Source organism: Haemaphysalis longicornis, unplaced genomic scaffold (genome assembly GCF_048455015.1).
Source record: "Haemaphysalis longicornis isolate Haplotype H1 unplaced genomic scaffold, Haemaphysalis longicornis Haplotype H1 scaffold_13, whole genome shotgun sequence".
Lineage (NCBI taxonomy): Eukaryota > Metazoa > Arthropoda > Arachnida > Ixodida > Ixodidae > Haemaphysalis > Haemaphysalis longicornis.
Genome location: NW_027526233.1, coordinates 64,424,858 through 64,450,510, shown reverse-complemented (window position 1 = coordinate 64,450,510; position 25,653 = coordinate 64,424,858). Strand labels below are relative to the sequence as shown.

Sequence of the window (25,653 nt, the reverse complement as noted above, 5' to 3'; positions counted from 1 at the left end):
ATCTAAAGTTTCAATGAAAAACCACATGCATCCCCCGATTCTTATCATCATAACTGTAAAAATAAAGTTTTTGATCAAAAACTGATGTTCCTTTCTAACTCGAAGTTTCTGGCCAGCTCCGGCCTCGAAGGTCAGCTGCGCCTGATCAAAAGGACTGTCAACGCGGCTTGAGCTCAAGGCACCCTGGAATGAGGACACCTCTCTGAAGCATTTTACGCATTTAATTAAAGTTTATTCTCTCTCTCTCTCCATCTTGCAACTTGAGTCAAAGTCCAAAATCTAAACTGCTTCGACCGTATCAGAAGGGCGCAGTCTGACAGACAATGGTTTCATAATGCAAGGGACACTGGTTCCATTATGACCATGGAAAGCGTTTTTTCTTGAGGTGCATGTGCTTTTGCTTATCATCCTCATCGCTTTGTGAAAATCACTGTGTAAAGTTAGCTTTCCTGCAGTGCATTATGTAGCCACATTGAATGCAATCAGTGAGGTCCTGAAAGCTTCACTTTAACAACAGGAGTTACGTGCTCGTCAAGACCCTCGTCTCACAGCAAGCTTCTCTTCACCAGCAGGCACAGGCTAGAGCCCAGTCAGCAGGTGCTGCAAAGACATGATGAGAGTATTTAAGCACGAACCTCAAGATGGAAAGGAGGCGGAGCAAAGAGCAAGCTAGGTGTGGTGCTGTCAGGACACTGATGTCGCAACCCAAGCCTGGGAACAAGCGGAGCCAATAGCGCAGTTGTTCCAGCCTCCTCTGGAACAGTGATTCAGCTGATACACCAACAGTGACACGCCAATTTATAGTTATATTATATATTTATATTAAATGAAGCCAGTGCACGTGATGCCATCTCCCGAGTTGTGCCATGCTTGCACTGCTCACCCCCTTGCTGGTAGCCATGTGCTCGTACCGTGGTCAACCTCAAGTCTTCACTCCTTTCCTTTGAAATCCTTTGTGTGCACGCACAACTCACCACATGCTGTCGAAAAAGAAGAAATAAAAACGTGCATCACTAGAAAGCATAGCTGCTACCCCAGCAACAAGTGGAGGGGGCACCTTTTTCTTTGTTTTGCCCGAGACGACTGTCCAGAATGGCGGATTACCAGCCCGCGCATGTGCAGATCGCTAATAGAAAAAGGTCCATTACCGCAATCTCATGGAGTCCGACGTATCACAGATGCTGCGGCACATACATGGCGGCGCACACACAGGGTCGCCCACTTGTGGGCCACACCAGTGAATACAATCTATGAAGTGCTATACCCACCACCGATATAGCATTATCTAGCTGCAGTCAGCAACACTTTTTTATATGTTTACACGTACTTTCAAGCGTTCGGAGGGTCAAAATGGCTGCTTGTCACTGCTTCTGACCGATCATCCATGGGTCGATCCCACCAATCTGGCTGCCACAAATCACAGTAATAACGCGGAAGTCTTCAATTGTGGGCCGGACTGACACACACGATTCGCGCCAGGGCTGTCAAACTGGCGTGGCAACTTTCTGATCGCGGTGTTAACACGCCACAGTGGTTCGAACACTTGCCCAGTATGAAGGTAGCTATTTCTGTCGTCGTTGGTTTGTCGCATAATGCATGCTTTACTGATGTTTAAGTGCAAGACCTGGCAAGCTTCTCTAGCTCGCCCAGAATTTCTCGATACGCAACTCTGAGCTGACGTGTGAGCACGTCTATTTGTCGTGTGGTTCCTTGTTAATGAGCCAGACCATGCAACTGAACGGTGCGAATGCAGATTTGATGCTTTCAGCGCATTTCACTCCTTTCTTCGATCAACAAGAGAGAAACTGTCAGTAATGCTCGTAGAAAGACGGGGCGAGTCAGAAATGCTGCTTGGACACTTCCTAGTACCATATAAATAGTGTACTTAACCTTACCGAGAGCCAAAGCATCATTTTAGGTTGTAGTGAAGCAGACCAGAAAACACCCCTGCCCTTTGTCTTGTCCTTTCTCTTTGAAGCACTCCTTTGTTTATGTATTGAAAACCAATTTGTGCAGTGGCACACTTCATTAGTTATTTGTGTATATGGGTAATTGTTTACATTTTAACATTTATATGTTCTCATTGTAGTATGATACTAATCTTGATCAGTGCATTTTTGAAGCAGAGGTGGTTTTCTTCAGGTGGCAGTTCCTTTTCTCTACAAAAAAGGGCTTGCTGTAAACAGGATCAAACAACAAAAAAGGAAATCTGTTTTAAGTAAGGAGGAAAAAGGTTCACGTCAATTTATAAGGCTGAGACAAAGATTATGGCAGTCACTACACGTGCTGCGGTTCCCGTAGGGCTAACAAGCGATTTGCAAAAAACTGGACAACACTTCCCATGGTGCGGAAACCGAAGATGTACTCCTGCAATTAAAACACGGAATTATCGCTGCCCCTTCAAAGGTAGATAATTGAGCCATTTTGGCACTTGATCTTTAGAAAGCTTTGATCGCGTATCACACCAGGCTATTTTGTGTAACGTTGCCACTTTCACTCCGTGTCGCCGCACATACAACTATATCCGTAACTTCCTTTCGAACCGCACGGCTGTTATTCAGCTCGGTGACCTACAATCCGACACTATCCATTTCCCAACCATTGGCACGCCTCAAGGTGCAGTATTATCCCCACTCCTATTTAAGATTGCCCTAATCCACCTTCCCAGTAAGCTCGCCGCGATCCCTCGCTTACTCTACAGCATATACGCCGATAATATTACGCTGTGGACCACCAGAGGCAGCGACTTTCAAATCGAGGAGGTTCTCTAACAGGGAGCTGACTTAGTTACCGCCGCCGCGCAAGTTGGGCTTGGATGCTCACCTGAAAAATCTGAGCTTTTAATCCACCCCGCCAAATCAACCGGCAACCCGGCCCAGACACCCACCATTGAGGTCCGCATTGATGGTAGGGATGTTCGCCAAGTGGAAGTCCTGAAAATACTTGGGCTCTGCATACAGCGCAATTTCGCAAACATTAAGTACCTAGCACAGCTGAATTCTCAGGTGAATCAGACGATCGCCCTCATCCGCAGGATTGCTGCCCGCAACAAGGGGCTCAAAGAAACGGAGCGTATCCGGCTGATACAGGCATTTGGGCTCTGCCTTCTCACTTACTCCCTCCCGTATCTCTTGCCCTCGCGTACCGAACTCTCTAAAGTCAACTGCCTCATTCGAAATACCTAAAAAACGGCGCTACAAATCCCTCAGAGCACTACCACTGCCAGACTCGAGAAACTCGGCATTTACAATACTGCGGAGGAACTCATTGAAGCCCACCTTATCGGTCAGCTAAATAGGCTCTCATCCACCCCCACCGGTCACACTCTCCTTGTTACTCTTAACCTTAAAGCCCCTATCCTCTGTGATGACAGGCTCCCAGTACCAGCCGACATTCATGGCTCCCTCACTATCCACCCTCTACCGCGCAATATCACCCTGTTTTCAACAAGCAGCCTAGGGAACTACGAGCACAAGCACTTACAGAGAAATACCCCGTCCACCCCACTACGGTTTACGTGGACGCAGCTTGCTATCGATGGCAGGATGCATACGCTGTCGCAGTAGTAATCAACCATCCCAACACTCCTCCTCTTAAATCCCTAACAGACCGCACCAACTGACCGCTGGGGCGGAAGAGGCGGCAATAGATGATCGGTAAAAAGTGAAAATGCTCATGGGTGCATTGTCAGCTCCCGCGGAGTTCTGTTCCTTCCGGTTCGAGAGCTCTCCTGGCCTCCCATATGCCGACGGCTTTCACGCGCGCTTGTGCTTGTTGTTTATCTGTTTCCACTGAAAAAAAAACCGCTCATGCATCACACATTCAATGTGTAACAACAATGAATTCTACTAGGGGCTTCTCTGAAAGGTTAGCACTCTGTGACAAATAAACAACACGCACACACGCGCGTGAAAGCCGCCGGCGTACGGGAGGCCAGGCGAGATCTCGAACCGAAAGTGGCTGGAGCAGACAACGTACCCATGAGCCTTTGCACTTTTTACCGGTCACCTATCGCGCTAGCCCTTACACATAGGCCGCCCCCTATCACTGTCATCTCGGATTTGAAAACGGCCATTCGAAATTACGCCAGAGGCATGATCTCGCCCCTGGCGCTCAAAATTCTCTTCAAAAATCCTCCTACCATACAAATAAAGCTGATCTGGACTCCGGCCCACATGGGCATGGGGGGAAATGAGGCAGCACATAGGGCCGCTCGAGAGCATACCGTCCAAGCAGGCCCTAGCCTCGAACCCTTTCACGGAGCCCTATCAGCTTGGGACAGTCTCTTGACCTTCCAAGACATTACGGCACATTACCGCCTCTCACGCCGCCAGCTCTCCCCCGCACACCCGGATTTATCCAACAGGGAAGAACGGCTATGGCGACTGGTGCAAACCCATACCCTCTCATGTCGCTACCACCTGCACCGTATTTATCCTTCCGTCTACCCCTCCAACAACTGCACGGCATGTGGAGCAGTGGAAACACTGGACCATCTTCTTTGGAACTGTCCCCACAACCCCTATCCTCTCTTAGCAGATGGTGGGCACTGGGCTGAGGCACTGGGCAGCTTCGACCTGTCTACCCAGCGGGTGGTGACGGCGAGGGCTGCTGCGGACACCGGTACGCCGGTCACCACGTCCCCTAAGGGGCCTTTAAAGGCTCAATAAAATGTTTGTCCTCCTCCTCCCATGGTGCGGTCACATGCGGTTTTGCACAGATGGCATCTGGCCCCATTTTGTCTGACTGGCAATGAAAACTGCCTGCTTCAAAATAACTAAGACATTTTTTAGCCACATTTATATTCAGGCAGAAAGTGCTGTGCAGCCATTGCATGTAATGTTGCCTAGTATGAAAAATTGTGCTCAATAGGTTTCTGAGGAAAGCTGGTTTCGAGAATTGCATTGTGCCATAGGACAAAACAAAATTAACTATAAATGAAAAACAACACAACAAAAGTCTTGAGTTTTGCCATGCATATTTTTGTGCTCCTTTTCTATCATGTTTACAACCAACATGACCATACTGTTAATTACATTGCACCTTTGGTCTCATAGGTCACCCAGAAAGGAAAACAACTGAAGTCGATTAAGTAGTGTAAGGAAAATTCACTTTATATTGTAAAACAACAAGAGTATTAATGTATTCTTGAAAGCGTAAGAAACAACAGCCTCGCCTGGACCTTTTGCAAATGTAAAATAGTTTCTTCTTGTCTTCTTTTTATTTTATGGTGAAGGAATGGGGCTGGTTCTTTTCCTGCAGCTTGTTAAGTTGGCCAATTTTTATGTGATCAGGTATCTAAGCATTCAGGAGTAGACGTGTCCTGATCAGGTATGTATATCTTGAGTCCAACTGAGTAAAGCGTATTCTGATTTTTATCATGCTAAGGGTCATATTCCGAATGCTCCCCATGGGCACAAACGAGTTGCAGTGAATGAATGAAGATAGCACAGAATTCTTTTATCAACACGTAAATGCCTAAGACTAGTTCACATACTTGAGCAAATCACAAGCACGGCATAAACTTAATGCGGTTGCCCAGCAGTTGGGCAACACGCCACTATTTAAACTAAATGCATATGCTACTCGATAGTTTCCCTCCAGCTTAGAGACTGCCTTTTCCATGTATTTTCTAGTTCATAAATATACCATAGAATGCTTGGCTGCAGCAGCTCTCATAAATTACAAAAGGACAAGAATAAGATGGGCATTGCTTCCACAGATGATCCCTTTGTATCATTCCTGACATGAAATAGCCAAGTGAATCTTTGGACCTTGGTAACAAACTGTTTCAAAGCACAGTGCAAACCGTGATGAACAAACAGCATTGCGTCAGGTGCATAGCCTGCGACACTGTGCAGCTGAAAAAAATATCTATGTCTTTCTGCTTCATTTTCCTGTGTCTGCATATGCAAAGTGCCTTTATTAACAATAAAAGCAGGGCGGTAGGAGGGGTGTAAAACGTTTAAAGAGCTTACGGCAAAATAATGTGACACGCTTTTTTTAAAACATTATGTATGAGCGGCCTCACGTAAGAGGCATTTCTTACAACATTCTTAGCCCTGTATGGCTTTCTCACACAGCTTAGATGTCGTGCGAAAAAGGCAACTTAGTCTAACAGCTCAAGGCGAGGTAGGTGCATCTTCTCCCGTTTGCACTCAAGAGTTTACATGAGAAGGCATTAAGTAATTGCATCATAATCGAGTAAACTGAGGTCACTTCGCACTATGAGGCACAGGGCAGTGTGGTAGACCTCTCACTCAAGGATCTTTAGCGTAAACCAAGACATTGTGTACAGAAGGTTATTTTTTTTGGCTTTATAAATTCAATGCAGCCCCGGCAGCCAAGAATCGAACCCAAGACATTGTACATCCCTGCAGCCATAGGAAACCATGTGAGATCTGAGCAATCTGGCACCTGAGAAATCTCAGTACGATGAATAAAGCTACCGTGCGATATTACTTAGTGTTTACAAAAACCAAGGATAGACAGCATAATGGCACTAGATACATCCTTGCTTACACAAAACTCAAAAGTAAAATTAAAATATATATATATATGACGCGGCCATCCGAGGCACGGTATATATATGGTGTTGACTAACACCATGTACTGTGCCCTGGCCGATGACGTAATTTATGTTCCTGCCTCCACTGGAAGCTGGAAAGCACTGTAAACGGCCCTGCGGTCAGCCACAACCCATTAAACGCCCAAGACTACAGTGCAAACTTTGTCGTGACGGAAACCACGTACGGTGCTGTTTGCACGAAGGTCACGCCAGCCCACCTCATAGATTGTGCTATATTGGTAGTGCATATAACAATTTCTGGTGGGACTTCACTAGGTGGTACATATAGCATCATCCATAAATTTTCAACAGTAAAAAAATGAAGGTAGTAATTAAGCAGTGCATGAGCTATCCCTACCTCTTCATTGTTTCACTAGCTACTGAAATACTTGTATTTGAAAATGTCAGGCTGGAATGGATGCATAGACCAGGTTGGTTTTTTGACATCGGCATAAATAACTAAACTTGATTTTTAGTACACACGCTGCTGTCTTCATGGCTATCAACTACCGTGTTACTGTAAACCCTCGCTTGCAATGTACACGGAGTGAGAACGCACTGGTGGATCTAAAGTATACCATCAAATAGAAGCCAGGAAAAGTCGGGAACCCGTTTGGTTGTGACAAGTGGCCTGCACTAGAATGGCAGTTCCCACTAGAATGGCAGGATGAGTGCTGCAGGCAGGCTAGGGGCACCGTGACTGCAGTCAGGAGATGCTGCAAGAGAAATAAATGGAACATGAGGAATGAAGCACCGTTGAGGCAGCAGTACATAAACAATCTAGGATGACTAAAAAAAGGGCAAACGAAAGCGAAGACCACACAAGCAGTGCTCTTGCCCGCCCTGCGTTATCCGGGTCGTTCCCGCTGAATTTCCATCGGTTATTGAACGCCGATTGATGAGATGAAAACACATAACGACGTAAGCCTTCCTTGGCAGGCACTCCTGACAGCAAAAGTGCTGGATGCAGCAACGAGTGCAACAGGCTAAAGTAGCGTGTTACAACGCCCTCACGAACCACACGCACACACGAAAACCTTGCCAACAGGGACCTGTCACGCTCCTAACTTCACCAACAGATCGTACTGCAAGTTCATTTTCGTTACATTATATTAAGATCGGTTAGCACAAGGCACGTTGTCTAGAAAAAGCGTCGAGGAAAACAAGTGATGTTAATGACGCCACATTATAAAGAGACAATGAAACGTCATGGGCGAGACGGGTTTGCAATGCGAGCGAGTTTCCGCGCCGTGCAACAAACCGTCAACAGCTCGCGATCGCCGACAGACGCGAACGAGCAGCATAAACAGCGACAATAATGCAAGACGGGGAGAACGCGCCGTTAAGAATTTCGTAAACGTCGCTAATATAACTGCCGCGAGCAGAAAGCAAGCTTTGCAGTAGCAGATATGCCAACTGATTGCAAACCCGCCAAAAAACACTCACCTGGTCGGCCGATGGTGGACAGTTGAACCAGTTGAACGCCCACAGATAACTGCAAAGCTGTAGTGCCAGAAGACGCTGGAGCTGTTGAACGACGACTGACAGGGCGACAACCATCGCCAGTTTATGAATTCTTGCGTTGACCGCATAAGTCGAACGCGACTACTTGAATCGCTACGGCACGTACGCCGTGTAGGCAGCACTCGGAAAAATGTAAACATACCGCGCGGGAACGCTGCGAGCAAACGTGACGTCACATCCACCTAGCGATGCTCCTCACCCGCCCAGAAGGTTGGTTAATTCCTCTCCTGAAGGGCAGGTAGAGGCTGCTGCTTGGTACGTAGTATTAGACTGTTTAGTCTTCATAGGAGCATCTCAAAAATAGTACAGGGAAGCCTACGCATTTTGAATACTTATCGAGAAGCTCTGATCGCTGATCCTCGCGAATAAGCAAGAAAGGACCAGTTACACATGATCTTCTGACCGATACTCTGAAGAAAGTTGTTCTCTATCTCCTCGTGTGCACTGCAAACTTGTGGGGATACAGCTTCAAATTATTCACATGCGTCAGAAGCTGGCAAAATAACTGAGTCACTAGAAATACGCTTTTTAACGCACTACAGCAACGAAGCGGGCGATTTCTAGCCCACGCACTGTTGCCCCTCACAAGCGGAGTGTAGCAGACGACAGCGGCGCGCATCCCTAAGCCGACGTCAGAGGCAGGGGGCGCCACTCAAAGATCTCACCACCAATAGGGTCGCATGGCTGCGTTCTCGCTGCTGTTCCGCACACTCCTGTAGTATCAGCGAGTGAAAATGAAACTATCCCAGAATTAATTGATGTCGCCAGTACTTCTGCCAAACTGCAATTAAAAAAAAACTTCACGTACAATCAAGGTCAATTTGCAGGTGATCGCTCTGGTGGCAAAGAAATAAGCAGCAGGGCAATGTTACGGGTGGTATTAGCGTTGTATCATGCAAGATACAACGAGGGGAAGAAGGCACCGCTACCTTTATCGCAAAGGTTGTGAAACCAGCCGCTGTGTAAGTTGAAAGGCCTGCTGACTGATGCTCCCACGATCATCTTCAAATTGATCTCGACTGTACACACCGCTCCACCAAACGATCCCACAGCACCTTTATTACGGCCACCGCATCTTGGCGACCAGACAGACATGCCTTTTTGAGGGCTGTTGATGACAAATGAAACAGCAGCGCAACTTTTTCTTTCTCATTCCCGTTGCATGAAACTTTAAAAAATTCTGCCAGGACCCGTGGCGAGGCGTACTCTGGCGACGTTACAGAGAAGCCCATGGAGCAGTGAACAAGACCTGGTCGCGCCGTCGCGCGCGGAGTCAACACCTAAATATTTTCTTACACCATGGTCTATCCCCAGCCCCCGTTTTCATTCCGGTGAAGCCGCTTTAGTCGCCGCCACTCCTGGGCCCCTCCTCGCCACAACCGATGCCTCTTTCACAAATTGCCAAATTGGCTGACAACAGCAGTAGCGCCGTAACCGGCTGATTGCGGAGAAAAAATAAGCGAGAGGGGGCGTAAAAACGATCGAAAGACGCTGCTACCGCCGAATAGGTAGCCAGCGCTGTCGCCATATTTAGTTCCGCCTCACCGAGTAGCTGTGAATCCCTTCCCGTTGAAGTGCAACTTGCCGTGTATAAACGCCAGTGTGAGCCCATAATTCTTGGTCAGCTCGAACGGCTGTCCGAGCGACATTTTCGCCGGCGTATTTCACGCCTGCGTATAACCGGTTTGCGGTTTGTGCGGGCACGGGTTGGGGGTGGGAGGAAGGGGCGTGTGCTGCATGTCGCTAACGTTGTGCTGGTATGAAATTTATACGCGGAAGTCTCACGGCTCCATGCGCCCTGCCAGCTGTGCTCCGTAGTCGAGTGGTTCGAGTCTGAGTTGGTGTGCTACATACGACGGGGAGGAAAACAGACAGCCACATGTTTGTCCACTAGAATAAAGCCCACGTTCTAACTACCTATGAGGCGGACGTATGTCATTCGCTTCGGGGAAGGAGAGTTGTAATTTGGGAAGCGTCTGCCTGAACAGCAGCACGAATGGGCACGGAAACAACGGAAAGTCGCTGCCACCACCGTTGCCACCTCAAGTTCCAGCCCGTAGATAGGCTGCGAATCTTTCCCAGTTGAACAGCAATTTGCCCGAGTAGAACGCTGACGGGAACCAATAGTACTTAATTAACTTAAAAGGGCTTACAGAGCGATATCTTCGACGATGTCTTTCTCTTCTAAGCAAGTGCAAATATGTGGTTGCCAGTTTATGCCTGTACCAAAATGCCCGTCTGTCGAGATGTTGGCGCACGTTAAAGATCCCCAGGTGGCAGAAATTAATCCGGAGCACGGCGTGCCTGCCATCCCAGTTTTAGGTTCGGAGCAATAAACTCCCAATCAATCAATCTGTTTATGCGTGCACAGGTGGGAATGGGGGGAAAGCGGGAGGGTGGGGGCGTGCACGTGCAGTATTGGTTTCATGCCCTTACTGAGGAAATAGAACAGTAAGATGCCTCCGACGCGGGAGGAAGCAGACAGGTCTATGCTTGCCCGTTAGAACGAAACTCGATCGGTTCCGTCCAAGTTTCATTCAGCTAAATGGCTGGGAAGTATGCTCAATTTAAAAGAAGAAACAAACCTGTTTTGTCTAGGGCTCTCCGTGGACTCAGTCCAGCTTCGTAGGTCACCCCTCTTCACAAAATGGAAAAGGACTAATTTGTTTGCGAAAGGAAACATATGCACCAGAAGGAAGGCAGCCGGCAATACAGGAAGCCAACGCTATTAGTATTCTGGACGATACCTGGACGAATCTGGCGCGAATGGAACTTTGTACAGACGGAACCGGTGCGAAACGGATAGACCGATTGGACACCACCGCCTTTGCGCCGCAGAATGCCGGCGCCGTGGCTTAGTTGGTTAAAGCGCCTGTCTAGTAAACAGGAGATCGTGAGTTCGAATCTCACCGGTGCCTGCTGTGTTTTTTTATTGCTCCTTTTTTGTCCTTCATTTCACTTAGTACTGGCTGCAGAATAAAACAACGGCGACTAATAGCAGTCAATACCAGTCTCTTTACTCTATAAAGACTAAAGAGTCTTTAGGGTGGCCTCGTAATTCCAGGAGTTCGTTGGCACGGGCTGCTTCCTCTGCCCTTGCAACGCGAACTCCGATTGACCTCAGCGCATCGAACTGCTTGTTTGGGCTGCAGCACGAAATTAAGAGCCAAAAATAAACATTTTGTAGCCGAGGCTGAGTCAGTGGAAAGTCATAATTGTACTTAGAAGACGTGATTCGTGGTACTATTAAAAGAACATCACTTGAGGTTGTCATCGCGAAATATGTTTACTCATAGGCAAAATGTTATCCTCTCCATTTTCGAGGGTTAAGATGACAAACAGGCCGCGAAACAAGTATGCACGGCTGACTGGGCATTGTTGGAATACGCGGGTGCATTTTCTTCTCTACTGACGGAGTAGTTTTGAATGGCGTAGAACTCCTAAGCGTGAACTAACTGAAAAAAGAGGGGAACAATAGACATTCATTACTGCGTGAGCGATAGGCGGGGCATGTCGGTACAATCCTCGCGTCGCTCGGTAGGTATTTAAATAAATAAATAAATAAATAAATAAATAAATAAATAAATAAATAAATAAATAGTTAATTTAAACAACGTTTATTTGAGCGGCTGAAGTGGGAGTGGTTCTGTAATAGTGCGGCAATCCACGGGGTGAACAGAAAGCCTTCGATCTAGACGCTAGGGTTTTCTGGACGACAAGATGGCCGTTGGTCACCAGGTTTTTCCGCAGCTCAGGGGTGGAAAGAGGGGATCGGAGAGGAGGAAGCTTGGGATAATGCCCACACTGTATTATAATATGAGGTAGGGTACCAGGTTGTCAACGGCACTGGCATTCAGCAGATTGTTGACTTGGAAACATGCGATGCAGGAGAACTCAGCATCGATACGTCAACAGAGCGAACTACAAAAGAAAACCGACCGAGAGAGCAGAGAGAGAGAGAGAGAGAGAGAGCGTAAAGACAGCTGCCTTCGAGTGAGGGAGAGCTGCATTCGCAACAATGCCGACGCTATCAGTGTGACGTCAAGCCGAAGCGCGTCACACAACCTAGCTTCGTTTCGTATCTACAGGTCTCTAGACGCCAAGGAAGCAGACTAAAAGTTGCGCATCGGGCCGATACTCAAGTTTGCGAGGGAGAGCGACAAAATGCTCACGCATTCTTAAAGGTTCACCAACACATCGTCTACACATTTTTTTAGCAAGAACGTATGGTAACGGGGTGGTCAGCCGCCCATGTCCAGGTGGCCGTCATCGTTAACCGATCCACGGATGTTGCACCAAGGCTTTTTGAAGCTGCAAAGCCGAGCTAATCAGCGCAGGCACTCACTGCTCAGAGGGCAAGTTGTAGGGGTTATGTGGGCAAAAAAACACGACGAGATGGTGTTGTGACACGTGATTTACAGAGTGGCCAGTCGGGTAAGAGGGTGGATCATGAGGTACGTGAGAGGATTATGGGATTCTGAAGTGGTGTCAACGCGTGCTGCTTTGCTGTTCCGTGCCACACGGGTGTCTTCTATTGGAGTTCTTCTATTTGAGTTAGGAATGCCAAGAAATGAAGTTCGGAGGTCGCAGCGTCGCTGCCTTGTTCCTGAAAAGGCCTGAGTGGTCTGGGCTCGGACAGCAGTGATTTCTTCAGCAAGCCTGTCTGCTTTGCTTTCCTGGCGATATCTTGAAAGGGGCTGCGGAGTGTGCTCATGTGCCACTGAAGGGAATCTGGCCAATAGTCGCGATCTATCCCGAGCGACGTCACTCAACCGGGCCAACAATTCTCGCACTGAGAGAGAGCAAAAAAAAAATGGTCATCTCCACAGACGTGAAAGCTGGGGAGGGGCGAAGCAAGCACTGTATAAGTGTATTCAAAAATTGTAAGTTTCCCTTTTTACCCACGGCGCGCGCTCATTGGACGCCGGAGAAGCGTTGGTGAGAGGAGCAATCGCGCGCTTGCTGAGCCGGTGGCACCTTCTCTTGCGTTGAACCGGATTTAAGCAATTTGCATGCACCATATGCCCCAGTTTTGGGTGGTGCCAGGGGTCAACGAGAGCGCAGTGCCCGCGCCTCGCCCTGGAAGCTCGTCCTCAGTGATCAACGAGGCCCTGGCACCAGGTAAGTATGCCTTTTCTTGTTTCGACCGACCACCCGACCCGATTAGGCCGAGAGCCGACAGCCGGTGGGTATTTGAGTGTAACAGAAATCAAAACCCGTGTACAAACAGCTTCTGCTTGTGCTTGACGATTGCTGAAGGAGACAGGGAGCGTTCCATAAATCTTTAAATCATTTTATGTTATTTTGAACCCGTTTTTTTTTTCATTATACATTTGGGTTTTTACCATCGAGTGTCCCAGTGTGTTCTTTTTGCACGCGTTTTTGCCCACGGAGATTAAACGTTCTTGCGCGAGGCTTTGGAAAACGATTGTCCCGGTGTGTTCTTTTAGTACGCGTTACGTTCTAGCGCTGCGCGTTTGAAAACGAGGGTCCCGGTGTTTTTGTACCACGACTACATGAGGCGACGACGACAGAAGACCACGACAACAGGAAACGCCGACAGCCCGAGCCCCGAAGGAACTTCGCTTCTAAACTCCTTGCGGCAAGTTTATACGTTATCTGGTGGACATCGAGCGGTTTTTGTCTGGGGAATTTCGTGGCTCCCTAATGCAAGCCCTGGATGCACTTGAGACTACGTTCAGAACCCATTTCAGATTTAGAAAATCAAAAGTCGCAGAATGGATTGCAAAGTTCCTTAATTGCTTTCGCATTTTGTACCATTAGGAAGCGCTTAGGTCTCCTTGAACTTTTTTTTCGGGGCACTCAGAAATCACAGCGGTTTGAATGAACATGTTCAGAGAACGTCAGTGCTCTCAGTGAAATAAATGTTGTTTCAAACTACAACGAAATGATTTTTTTATTTACTAGATTATAGGCCCTAGAAAGTTCTTCAGCCATGCGGAATATTTCGGACGAATAGCTGTACTTCATAATGCCTCACACAACTGCATTGGAGCGAAAATGGTGGCTGTTATTTAGCACAGTCTGCTACAATGCTTGCAATAAAATAATTTGATTAGGTTGTGCTCGGAGCAGCTCGAGCTGACATATTTTGTTTTATCGTTTGCTTGTAAGTCGAATTTTAAATGCTACAAGAGAGAACATGCGCACAGATATCAAAAGAATTGTGGTTGATCCCTCTTTCACAGGAATCGGTAAAACACGAAAGTGAAAGCTGCCTTCACAGGAGCAGTTGAATGTTAAAGGAACCTCCTTCACGTGCGAAGGGTTCGCGAGCCTGACCCCGCAAGACGAAGTGGTTCCGACACGCAAGAAAAAAAGATAACAGGTTTATTCCAGGCCAACAAAACCAAAAATGACGTGCACAGAAACAGCAGTTTGAAACAGAACGGTCTGCGAACAACGCCACAGCAGAGGGTGCCTGAATTCACGCGTGTCCCCCGTACACGATGGCGCTGGAATCGAGACGACCGCAGTCGGCGCTCATTAGCGTCATGAAGCGCTACATCGCTTCGCCTCTCCTAGACGGTAGCAACATCTGAATAAGTCATAGGGAAGGGCATAAGGCGCGTTTATAGAGCTGCTCACGTCTCTGCTCATAGCGCAAACGGTAGAGCCCCAAGTACATCCCGTTCCGGCGAGAGGGTTCGAGAGGGCACGGGAGCGAATTCGGCGCCGCAACGTCAATTGCACTTTTTCTGGCGACGTCACTTCTATGACGGATATGATGTGAGTGCGTTCTTGGTGTACCCGGGAATAAAACACTTTCGTGTTAAAAAGTGTGAAGCCTTAGGTCAATTTTTTACGGCTTCAATTCGTGGTATTTCAGGTCGCGAGAACGTCTTTTTCCACTTTTATAGAAGAGCTGCGACGTACATTGTAATGTTGCTAGTTGGAAAAGTGTCACCCGCAAAAAAAAAAAAAAAAAACGCTTTGCAGTAAAGCCAGCTACACAGCGGAGCCCGGAAAAACAGGCAGTGCGGATGATCCATCAGCGGCGGATCATGTTTGCACTTTATGCCCGAAATTGCAGCTGCAGAGGAGGCACGCGAGAGCAGCTGCAAAAGAAAACCATTTAACGCGACCTGACCCCAAGTGATTAGTGACGCTAGCTGCTCGCAGCCTACGCAGAGCCATTTTAAATGGTAGACGCTGTTGCAGGTGCTTACATCTCCCTGGCGAATAGTCCTTCGTTTTGCCACCATCACTGCACCGCCGCTGTAACCTCGTGACTTCGCTATTCAATCATGCTTTACCTGGCAAGAGGATAACAGAGACAACGTTGAGGATTTCTTTTTTGACAACTACACGCCTAGCCAGTAGGGCGCAAAACAAATGACAAAAGGCAGCGCCGTGTAAGATTCAAATAAAATAGACTTTTTAATATAAATTGCGAGAACAATTTTATAAAATGTTCTATCACCACTTGTTCTTTTTTTCCCAAATTTACTAATATTTTACCAAACATTTAACAATTTTACTTTCCAAAACAAAGTTCCTCTATATGTAATAACTAGCTTAACACCAAAACGTCTATCACTTTCCTCGTCACTGCATCTGCCCTCGATAAACCTATCACAATTTGACAAAATAACCATTTGAGTAATGTGCAAGGTACCAATAACTACAAAATTTTCAGCAACACAGAGCGGCACTGAATCCTAGATAACGCAAAGTCGTCAAGGACGACTTCCTCAAGAAAGTACTATACGTTTCGTAATTACCTTCGGCGGTGCTTATAAGCACACACAAAATAAGCCAAGGCAACGGAATTGTGCCCGGCGAGACAAACAGTCAATAAACGGACTGATACACTGACGAGGTCAATGTCGAAATCTCCTGAGTCGGCACAGTCGCGCTGAATAAGGAAACGGCGATACCGATCTTATTGGTATACAATTACGGCAGCGCCCATGCAAGGCCTTAGGGGAAGTGCGGCATTGGCACGAAACGTCCTTGTGAATGCGTGTCGCCGGCTGCATGGCAGCATAGGTGAAAGTTGCCTGTAAATAGGACGTCACGTATACACTGGAAAATATTGTAGGTTGCGCCACTTGCGACAGCCAATACAGAACCAAGAGTGACGCTGTGGACAGGTGGTGCTGAGGGCAGCTTATGTTAGCGTCGCCTGATTTGCATTCAGTTCTGTTACGTGCGCTCCGATTGATGTCACACCGTGGCGACTGCGTACATCCGCGACAGTGACTGCTCGGCGATCTCATCAGAACTGCGCACAAGTGCTCGCTCTGCACGTTAACAAGCGAAGTTTCTTTGAGAAACAAGAGATTTCTTGTTCATTGCAGGAGAACAGTAGAGTAAGTGTAAAAGAGAAGGTGAAGGTTTAAAAACGTCCATGTGTATGAGATTTCGGGGCACGTTAAAGATCCCCAGGTGACCAAAATTAATCCGGAGCCCTCCACTACGGCGCTCCTCATCGCCTGCGTTGCGTCGGCGAGTAAAACCCTACAATCAGATCAGATCAGAAGGTGAAGGTTCATAGGCCAGGGGTTATATTAGAAGGGGTAATTAAATCATAATATTGCGGCGTAAAGTTGATAGGAGTGAACTTACGCTCCGCAATGATTATATTGAACACACCAACGTCGAAGGAACAATCAACAATGCGACGCGCGCACACGATCGTCGGCGAATTGAATGCCGCGCTGTGTGTTCTGCACGCGTTTATTTAAAGTGGTCACGTTTTCAGTTTGAGATCGATCTAGGTCGGGCAACCTTTTTATTGAACCGACCGACAGCACCCTTTCCCCATCAAGACGAGATTTCCGGCGCACCAAACAAAGGCAATAGAAAGCGCGCGAGCAAACAAAACTAAACAACTAAAGAGGCACATGGTTCCCGGCAATGAAAGCATTCGTACTATCACCGCCAAGTAACATATTCATAAATAATATAAAATGTTATGAGTAAAAAATAAATATTTGAACATACCACACCGATTCATGACATTTTCGAAATTAGCGCCGTTTTAAGTACACGTCGTATTGGCCGCATTTTTTGTTGTTCCGAAAGGTTCCAGAAGATACCAAGGCTGTGAATAATTGAGAAATGAATGACAATCGTATTTACCACACATCAAATTACGTAGTTGTAGCCAAGCCACGTTCGTGTGGACGGTGTTTTTTCTGCGTGAGTCGTGGGTTTGCGAATACAGTACCTTGTCGTAACGAGTAGCTAGCATAGTTCTCGCTTCAAAATTCCGGACTGCGCTTGTCTCGTACAACCGCAGACCCGAAGCAGGCCGTACGACAAAACCAAGCGCGCCGGGGTTTTGTAGCGAAAGCTACAGTGCGCTACCTCAGCAAATCTTCGCGGGGTGACCGGTTTTGATCTTGAGAGCTAGAGGTCAAACCACACCCCCTTCAGCAAGCGCCCGGATGGGAGCAACGCCCGATGGCGGGGAGAGATAGACATGGAGGGAACGGAGACGCACGCCGAACCCGTGCCGCCACCTGGCGGAGGAAGGCGAGGACGCCGCCACCGCAGCGTCAAGCGCGCGCGACGAAGGAAGGCGACGTGCGCGCAGGGCCGTGTGCAGTAGGGCGAACATCCAGATGTGGTCGCACGTACAGCGGCGACGCTTTAACAACGCCGTGAGGCGAAAAAGAGGAAACACGCTACTGTGGCGTTCAGCTTCGTTACCTTTAAGTCTTACGCGTTAGTGTGACCTTCCTTCACTTTTAGATGCGGCGCATCTCTTGCTCTGAGGCATGTCCCTCCTGCGTCGTCGTCGGCGGCGGCGGCGGCGCCCATCCGCAGCCCTCCTCCGTTCGCCTCCCCCACAGCTGTGTGCAACACTCTCACTCCGGCGCATTAGCATAACGACAGCTGGCGTGCTTGGTTGGCGCGCGCTTCGCTGCGTTGACGTTGCGTTAACAGCTGCTCCGGTGCGCATGTGCGCGCATGCGCGACTCTCCTCCGCGGTCTCCTCTCCTTCAAGCACTGTGAATATAAAGCGGGTATCGCGCTGGGTGGTGGCCGCTAAAACACGTGTACTCTCTCATTTCGCGTATTCATGTGAATGAAAATGTAAAATTGCCTCCATCGGCCCGTATATGACAACATCCGTATGTGATGGAAGGCATCCTACGCGTTCACAATACGTTTCACGTGATGTAGAGAATCAACCCAATGGAAACGCCAATTGAACCCCCAGATGCGCCGCATCACACCAGGGTTCCCTCGCGAGGAGATGGAGACAATTTTTTTTTCTTTCGCTGTTACGAAGCGACAGCTAGGGCAGTGCTTGAAGACGGTCTGTCTTCATTCGACGAATTCCCAAAGAAGTTATCGATATAATGGCTAATCAGTGCCGAATCTGTTGGAGCCCGTTTCATACAGGTGGGCCTTAGGACGATGGGCGTCGGATCTTTCACCTCACACCTCGTCACATGTTTGAAACATTACGCAGTGCTTAAAATGTTCACAAATTGAGGTAGCGGGCGTATACGTTATGAATCAGACGAACCATACTGGGCGCCCAGCCTCAACACGGACTACTTCGAGTGCGGAGGTGAACGCACGCGTACATGCAATGTTGCTGCTTCTCAGGTAATTGCGGTCATCCAATTTTTCTTTGTCGCCCTCAACTGATCTCTGATGACCAAGCGTGTTACTGATCAGACACTAAAGCTTGACGCTGGGTATACACAGTTTGACTACTTCAAAAACAGCGCAGAGACGGAAACGTCTGCAGGGATAAACTAGAGCACCCTTTGTCACTTGTCTCTGCGAAGTAGCCAAAGCGTGTTCTATAATCTTGTTTTTATAATTTCCGCTTCGTCTTTACCGAAAGGAAAACACTTGAAAATTATCGGTGGGATCTTTGTTGTCGCCACCATACCTAATTTTATCACGTACTTACCTCGCGATCGTTTCCACCCAGACCCTGTGCGTAATTGTTCCGCTTCATTACGAGCTGAAATGGACGACCCTCGTGCGTTCAATGCGCAGAACACTGTCGCCAGAGCACCTCACCGTCTCTCATACTCCTCAAGAAGTGCTCAACATGCCTATGTGGCACGATAAAAGCAGATCCTCATCTTACACGCCACCACCACATGAAATATCCTCGCAGCCTTGGGTGAAGTAATTTTCTCAACTCGCGCCACGGTCGCTTCAAGTAACGGAGGAAATAATGAAATCGGCGCACGGGGATGACACCGAGATAGCGCGAAATCGCCAAAACGGACCGGGTTATGCACGCCGGCCGCTGGCCGCGCCTGTCAAACCATCGGACAGTCGCATTCGTCGCGCGAAATCATACCGTCTTCAAGCACTGCCCTGGCCTTCGCTTCGAAACAGAAATCACAACAACAGCAACAACAACAACAACAACAAAAAGCGGCGCGCACACGAACGTCCACAAGAACGTCCTTGCCAGCACAACGCCGCAAACAACGTTTCGCGTCGTGAAGCGGGCTGCCCGCGCGGCGTAAAGCAACCTAAAATATTGCGTCGTCGCCGCCGCGCAGGTAGCGCCGCCGCGTGGTCCAAAGCCCTGTGAATACACCCTATACTTTACAGTTTATTGGCCCCATTAATGACAAAGCCAACCGTGCGAACTATCAGTGATACAAAGAAAAGCAGCATGTCACAAAGCTTTTTCGCAGTGTGCGAAAGCGCAGAATAGCTTTTTCCAGGCTCATAGCGGCATCAAAAATTACCACTCTAACATTGCCCTCTCTTACAACGCTATGCAGGTGCGGTTACATTAAGGGGAAATTACCGGCTCGAGCACATTTTTATGCATCCTAAAAAGCATCCTGTACCGATACGAAAAGTTTCCCACATTCATACAGATGTCCCTAACGTCCTAGTTTGCTTCTTTTAGAAATACCGTATTTAAGCAATTCTAAGCACCCCCTTTTTCTGCGATCACGACGCCAAAATTGAAAGGCGTGCTTAGTTTCGGAAAACCTCTATCCGCACCCCCGCACCCCCCCCCCCCCTCCCCGCCGCTTCTTTCCGTGGCTCTGCCTCAACAAGGCGGGATCAAGGAATAATGCTTTATTTGGCAAACATAAAAGAAAAACAGGTACAGGCAGTGAACCGACCGCGCGCGTATCATACTCAGTTACCTTCACTACCCTCCGAGTCCGTTAGGCCGCTTAGGCCGCCGCTCTCAGTATCCCCCCAGCAGGTCGTCCTCTGTTCTGTTGAAGTGGTTTGTAATTTAAAACTTCATATATGACTTGTCTACAATGTCAACTCTGGCCGGCTTCCACGAGTCTGAAATGGTTGCTTAGAAAAGGGGTGCTTATAGCCGCACGCGAATTTTTTACATTTCTTCCCCTGAAAGTCGGGGAGAGTGCGTAGAATCGGGGGTCTGAAAGTCGGGGAGGGTGCTTAGAATCGGGGGTGGGGGAGGATGGGTCTTAAAATCGCAAAAATACGGTATATCACTTCTTTGCTGAATTAAAAGATAACAAGAAGCGCATCTTTGTTTATCCATTGATTGATTTGATTGATTGTAGGGTTTAACGTGCCGACGCAACGCAGGCGATGAGGCGCGCCGTAGTGGAGGGCTCCGGATTAATGTGGACCACCTGGGGATCTTTAACGTGCGCCGAAATATCGTACACACGGGCGTTTTTGCTTTTCACCTCCATCAGAAAAGCGGCCGCCGCAGCCAGGAATCGAACCCGCGACCTCGTGCTCAGCAGCGCAACGCCTTAGCCACTGAGCCACCGCGGCGGGTTTTTTTGTTTATCCAGTTTTCACTGGATGGCACTAGCTGTGCAGCAAGCAAGAGTCTCTTTTTAATTTCAATACAGTGACTATCGTCTAAAATTCCAAACTAGGACGTAGTGAACGTTTGTGTGTATCTGTAAAGCTTTTGTATACCGTAAGCTACACTGGCCGAGGTTGAGCAGTTTCGCGTGGACCCTAAAGGGCCGTGCTGCGCAAGCGCGAGGAGCATTGGATTGCATTGGATTCGATTTGATTGGATTGGTTTGGAATAAATTGGATTGTATTGGAGTACGGGTGTGTAGAGATTCTTGAGAATTGGGTCTGCACGTTCGCCGGTCTGCGCATTCCAGAGGAGTGACGTCATAGCAGCGGCAGACGCACTGGCGCCGGCGCGTGCCCAGCTGTGCGCCTCCGTTGCGCAGTAGCCAAGTCTGACGCTGCGCCGAAGCCGCTTGATAGCCGTTTCGCGTGGCTCCTGTAGAGCGGTGCTGCGCATGCGCGAGGAGCTGTGACTGGACTGAACTGGACTGTACTGGATTGTATTGGATTGGATTGCATTGCTGAACGTTAGCTCACGCTACGTATATCCTTGCATAGCCGAGCTAAGCCACTGCTAATTTTTGGTCGAACCCAGGATTCCTGCCCAAGCGCCTCCGCGGAGAGCAGCGCCTTCTGTCGGCGTGTGGCGGCGTGACGCTCCGTAACTGAAGGGAGCGAAAAATGAAAAATCAATAGCTCCTCACCCAAACCAGTGAGCTAATTGCTCTCCCGGTTGTATGCAGAACAGCTTTCACTCTCCATTACTGTATATTTTCAATCATGTAACTCGAACGATGCGTGTTACCTGGGCATATAACTTTTTGTCAATGGCGTCTATGGGCAGTCTCTGAAAAATGGACCACTTGGCTCTCCTAAATCGAGCACTGTGTCGCTGCAAGATCAGATATCCAATTGCTCTCCCGGATTTGAATACTACAGTATGTTAACTTCAAGACGCCATAAAATTCCACGTGATTGGTTCACAGAAAAATGTTACTGGGCACTTTTTGTCTGGAGTCTGATGCCAGGTTAGAGAGTGGGAACATGTGGTGCCCTCTCTCGTAGTGGCCGGCATCCTCTACAGCCCCCAATGCCTCCGCGGTCGGCTCCGGTCTTTTCGGTGCAGGACGTTTCGGTACAGTGCGTTTCGGTACGCTCTTTTCCGGCGCACAGACCTTTCGGGACACGGGCGTTTCGGGACACGGACCTTTCGGGACACGGGTGTTTCGGTACAAAGGCGAATTCCGGCATGCGCTGTAGGCTGCGCGCGTTGTTTACGTGGTGGTTGCGAGCACGCAATTCGTACCTAATTATTACAGATGTTCTTGTTCGCAGTTCTACGTTATTTTAGGCCAGCAGTTAGTTGTGCGGCCTTGCCAAAAAAAAACTTCCGTTTATTTGTTGAATATTAGCTGGGATATTTGTAGCATTTATAAAACCTAACTGTTCATTATTCTTTTTGTAGCGACTTATTAAGTATTTTATATAACAAATCAGTGACAGTATCACCGTATTTCCTCGGTCGTGTTTTGACGACTTATTATCGCTTTTTTTTCCAAAAATCAGTGAGAATAACTATTTTATTTTCACACTTTGCGGATCCCCTACGACAAAGGCTGCGGAAATGAGGGCCACTGCGCGGGAAAAGGAACCTGTGCCTTTTTAGACCGCTAAATGATGTAGGGCAATTTCTCGGCATTCCGCATTTGTATGCGTTGGTTTTTTTTTATAACGCAAGTGCTTAATAAGGCGTTTTTAGAAATGCATTACGGAAGGTAGCTATTATATTCGTCATACCTGTCACCCTCTCCATCTATGCTCTTTCCCCCTTGCCCACCCCCACACAAAGTAGCAGGTCAGAGACTATACGATCAGGCCGACCTCTCTGTGTTTTCTTTCCATGCAATAAATATACTCTCTCTCTCTCTCTCTCTTTTTATCGCCGCCCGCTTCCGTCCCGGCTTCGTTGTTAGCAGGGGCTGCGGCGGGTTTGCATTGTTTGTTTTATCAGAAGTTGGAAATGCTTTGTAATAATGTTTTCTGCAGCATACGTACAGATAATTAACTTCTCAAGGACTACTCATTTGGAATTTTTCTAAGGAACAATGCAAATCTGTTATGTATTGGTGTTTTATTTCAAATATGCTTAATGTTTTGTTTCGGCTCAACAATAATCACAAGTATTGACATTGCCAGCGGACTTAATTGTTTAGAACTCTCCTCTGCATTAACTTTGGCCGGGCGGCTGAATCGAAGAACAGAAAGACAGGCTGACAAACAGGCCAAGAGAGAGACGAAACTTTCCGCGTTTATTCAGCCCCTCAACCGTCACGAAAAAAATAAAAAGGAAAGAAACCAAAGTGCATTTTAATTAAAGCACGTGTGCATTCGCCTTTCCTGATATTCTCTATCACCCCGTCGTCGTTGCATTCGGTGTATTGAAGGACTCTGGTTCTACTCAAAAATAATCAGCGATCGCATTTACAGTGGCGTTACTAAGGGGATTGACCAGGGAGGGGGGGGGGGGGGTCGTTGCTGGAGAACCAGCCTCCTATATCGGGGGTGCCATTTGTGCTTTTCCACTGTGCAAAGTGGGCGCCAAAAGCTTATAGACAACTGTTGCAGCTCTCGCCACACCCAATTGGTCTCCAAATCGTTGTATCATGTGTGTGAATCAAATGTGAATCGAATGTGTCAGTGAATCGACGGTTTATTTTTCCCTGGTTTTCCCGAGTGTCCCTCTCAGCAATGGGTAAATCGAAGCGAGATGCGTCGGCAAACGGTCCCCCGAGGAGTCCCGTGCGCAGCGAGATGCCTGATGAATGGGTGATGTGTGCACAGTGCAACATGTGGTGCAGCCTGGCTCAGACCCCTTTCCGATCGATGGAGGAGGCCAAGGCGGCGCCCCGTTACACGTGCCCGCGCTGCGAAGCCGTAGCCAAACTCCGCGCGGAGTTTGAATCGAGGATGAAGGAGGAGTCGGAAGGACGGAGGTTGGCAATCGCGGATGCGTCAGCCCGTCTGGAAGAAAGTTTCAACGCAAGCACCAAGGAACTAAAGGTGTTGGAGGCTCAGCTTGGCGAAGAGAGGAAGGCGCGGGAGACCCTGGAGGAAATGCTCCGTGAGGAAAGGAAGGCGAGAGAAGCATCGGAGATAGAGTTTAGGAGCCTGGTAGAGGCTGTGCAGTGCAAGGTTGCGGAACACACGCTGGCTAAGCCACTGACCCCACCGAGCACTTCAGATGTGCGCGAGTTTGCGGGTGGCAAGCCCGGCCAGAAAGAGGCGTGCGAGACACCGGCACCGCTGAGCGTAGCAAACGCACAGCCCCCCCTTCATGGGAGCACGGACGACAACAACAACGGTCAAACCAAGGCAAAACGTCAGCGCCCACCCCGGCGGCGACGCCAGTCTTTGACTCCCACCACCCCCACCCAACATTGCGAAGGTGCTGGGCAGGAAAGCACATCTGTGGCGACAGCAAAAGAGCGCTGTGCCTTTATATATGGCGATGGGAATGCTGCTACACTAAAAGCAGTTGCTCTCCGCACTGCAGGGCGGAGCACACTCGTACAGTTCCGCACAAAAGAGGACGCCACACTTCAGGAAACACTGGAAGTGATTGAGGAGGCAGAAGACGTCTGGTCGGCCCCCGAGGCCCTTGTGGTCATTCACGCCGGCCTGAACGACTTGTCGCAGCCGGGGGCATGCCTGGAGCAGTCTGCCAGTGCCCTTCAGAACCGACTCCAATTATGGCATGAGAGGGCTAGGAGACACAGTTTCCTGATCTATGCAGTCCCTGAAGCAGCACATGAGAGCTCACCCCTGACCGACCTTTGCCGCCAATGGAATGAAACAATGCAGCAGACCTGCAAAGAGCTGGGACCCCACGTAGAGTTTGTTAGAACCAGTTGGGCCCTGCACGACATGCTGACCAGCATGCAGTACAACAGGGAGGCCGCTCAGGGCCTAGGATCGCGTCTGGGTCGCCGGCTGTGCGCTTTTTTAGCGCTCCGTGCCCATGGCGGTGCTCGGCAGCGGCAGAGGCCCTGCACGACATGCTGACCAGCATGCAGTACAACAGGGAGGCCGCTCAGGGCCTAGGATCGCGTCTGGGTCGCCGGCTGTGCGCTTTTTTAGCGCTCCGTGCCCATGGCGGTGCTCGGCAGCGGCAGAGGCGGATACCCAACCAGGCCTTCGCTCTGATGGAAGCCCTGGGGCAGGCTTTCTTGCGGCTGGCAGAGGCACCGGGCCAGGGAGGGAGCAGCATGAGAGGACACCAAAACAGAAGGCACCTCCCACAAGCAATGGAGATGAAGATGGCCTACCCAGCAACGTGGCAAGGCGGAATGCAAGACAGCAGAGTACAGCCAAGAGGAGAAGGCGTCAGCGTAACACTCGCAGCAAGCAGCCAACCTTCTTCTACCTAAACATGAACGGCGGACGGCAGGAGAGGAAATGGGAAGAGCTGTTTGACGTTGTTGACAGGGAGGATGTGGTGGTGGCCGGTTTTGTCGAGACCCACTTAAGAGATATGGAAGCTCCACCACCGCATAAGGGGCACATCTGGGAAGGCCTCAACCGCCAAGGCAGCGAAAGGAGAGGAGGAGGCATGGGATGCTTCATTAAATTGGGCTCCCAGTGGGAGAGACACTGTCCCGACTGCTCCGAACACATGTGGCTAATAGGGTACATTGGCCAACTGCGTGTTGCCTTTGGCCTGGTGTATCTGTGGACAGGCAAGGAGTCGTCGCATCACAACACGCAGACTCTTGTGTGCATGGAGGAGGACC

General features: G+C 48.9%; 1 long non-coding RNA gene and 1 other non-coding gene across 2 annotated transcripts; one reads left to right on the top strand and one right to left on the bottom strand.

Annotated features, from left to right (window-relative positions):
• Window positions 1-224: 224 nt before the first annotated feature.
• On the bottom strand, window positions 225-8,245 carry LOC144164080 (uncharacterized). The gene is made up of 3 exons (XR_013321039.1): window positions 8,015-8,245; window positions 7,147-7,284; window positions 225-600 (listed from the first exon to the last, which is right to left on the bottom strand). It is a non-coding gene; the product is annotated as an uncharacterized LOC144164080 (long non-coding RNA).
• A 2,691-nt stretch (window positions 8,246-10,936) lies between these two features.
• Window positions 10,937-11,010, top strand: Trnat-agu (transfer RNA threonine (anticodon AGU)). The gene has a single exon. It is a non-coding gene; the product is annotated as a tRNA-Thr (tRNA).
• Window positions 11,011-25,653: the final 14,643 nt, after the last annotated feature.